This window comes from Anopheles stephensi, unplaced genomic scaffold (genome assembly GCF_013141755.1).
Source record: "Anopheles stephensi strain Indian unplaced genomic scaffold, UCI_ANSTEP_V1.0 ucontig260, whole genome shotgun sequence".
NCBI lineage: Eukaryota > Metazoa > Arthropoda > Insecta > Diptera > Culicidae > Anopheles > Anopheles stephensi.
In genome coordinates this window covers 32,501-35,000 of record NW_023405192.1, presented here as the reverse complement: position 1 = coordinate 35,000, position 2,500 = coordinate 32,501, and positions in this window count along the sequence as shown.

Below are 2,500 nucleotides of genomic sequence, written 5' to 3'. Positions count from 1 at the left end.
GCCTGGTAGGTGTTGGGATTATATCTGCAACACGGGCATTATCGAAAGATGGTTAAGTGGAGTCACCCAATGGGTGCCGTGCGTTATAAGGTACGTAATGCACAGTAGAGATACATTGTCGGGAGGTGGAACCCGAAAAATGTACAAGTCCGGGAATACGGGGTGCATCGTATGTAACGTTCGATGTACATATAAAGCCTGGTAGGTGTTGGGATTATATCTGCAACACGGGCATTATCGAAAGATGGTTAAGTGGAGTCACCCAATGGGTGCCGTGCGTTATAAGGTACGTAATGCACAGTAGAGATACATTGTCGGGAGGTGGAACCCGAAAAATGTACAAGTCCGGGAATACGGGGTGCATCGTATGTAACGTTCGATGTACATATAAAGCCTGGTAGGTGTTGGGATTATATCTGCAACACGGGCATTATCGAAAGATGGTTAAGTGGAGTCACCCAATGGGTGCCGTGCGTTATCAGGTACGTAATGCACAGTAGAGATACATTGTCGGGAGGTGGAACCCGAAAAATGTACAAGTCCGGGAATACGGGGTGCATCGTATGTAACGTTCGATGTACATATAAAGCCTGGTAGGTGTTGGGATTATATCTGCAACACGGGCATTATCGAAAGATGGTTAAGTGGAGTCACCCAATGGGTGCCGTGCGTTATCAGGTACGTAATGCACAGTAGAGATACATTGTCGGGAGGTGGAACCCGAAAAATGTACAAGTCCGGGAATACGGGGTGCATCGTATGTAACGTTCGATGTACATATAAAGCCTGGTAGGTGTTGGGATTATGTCTGCAACACGGGCATTATCGAAAGATGGTTAAGTGGAGTCACCCAATGGGTGCCGTGCGTTATAAGGTACGTAATGCACAGTAGAGATACATTGTCGGGAGGTGGAACCCGAAAAATGTACAAGTCCGGGAATACGGAAAAGTTCCCCATGAAAGGCTGGGGATACAATTATTGATACAAATAATGTGCCTAAGGGTACATTTATTTTTCTAAGTCCCAGAAATCCGTCACTGAACATCACGACTTACAAACACATCTTCCCCCGGTCCTCCCATGTACGGCACGGGGACAAGTATGAAGAATGAAAATCATGTGTGTATGAAACATATAATGTGCCTGAGAGCACATTTTTTTTCTAAGTCCCAGAAATCCGTCACTGAACATCACGACTTACGAAGACATGTTCCCCCGGTCCTCCCATGTACGGCACGGGGACAAGTATGAAGAATGAAAATCATGTGTGTATGAAACATATAATGTGCCTGAGAGCACATTTTTTTTCTAAGTCCCAGAAATCCGTCACTGAACATCACGACTTACGAAGACATGTTCCCCCGGTCCTCCCATATACGGCACCGGGGACAAGTATGAAGAATGAAAATCATGTGTGTATGAAACATATAATGTGCCTGAGAGCACATTTTTTTTCTAAGTCCCAGAAATCCGTCACTGAACATCACGACTTACGAAGACATGTTCCCCCGGTCCTCCCATGTACGGCACGGGGACAAGTATGAAGTATGAAAATTTTTGGTCACAGCGTGAAAATAGCATCGGATCACTTATCTGACCATAAAAAGTGAACCAAAACCCTATTTGGACAAACTTTTTGGTCCTATGAAAAATTCACTTTTCATATATGTCATGGTCGAAAATTTTCTAAGTCCCAAAAAATCACATATTCTCGAATATCTCGAAAACTACGTATCGGACAGGAGTCAACCAAGGTGTTTTAGAAAGGTCTTTACAAGCTCTATTTAATGAGCCATAGCGACTTTCAAGTGATTTTTTGACACTTTTTCGCATATCGGCATCCTTGGTTCCCATACTGGCCATAGGCCATAGGGCACCGAACGGCCAACTTTTGGTCCGGGGGTGAAATTTTTTTTTCACGAGATTTTGATGAAAATGGCTTCGGAACGCGTTTCTAATAATGAAAAGTGAAACCAAACAGTATTTGCGAAGAAAAAATTGTCCTATGAAAAAATCACTTTTTCTTAGGGTACGGGTCAAAAATTTTCTAAGTCCCAAAAAATCACATTATTCTCGAATATCTCGAAAACTACTTATCGGACAGGGGTCAACCAAGGTGTTTTAGAAAGGTCTTTACAAGCTCTATTTAATGAGCCATAGCGACTTTCAAGTGATTTTTTGACACTTTTTCGCATATCGGCATCCTTGGTTCCCATACTGGCCATAGGCCATAGGGCACCGAACGGCCAACTTTTGGTCCGGGGGTGAAATTTTTTTTTCACGAGATTTTGATGAAAATGGCTTCGGAACGCGTTTCTAATAATGAAAAGTGAAACCAAACAGTATTTGCGAAGAAAAAATTGTCCTATGAAAAAATCACTTTTTCTTAGGGTACGGGTCAAAAATTTTCTAAGTCCCAAAAAATCACATATTCTCGAATATCTCGAAAACTACTTATCGGACAGGGGTCAACCAAGGTGTTTTAGAAAGGTCTTTACA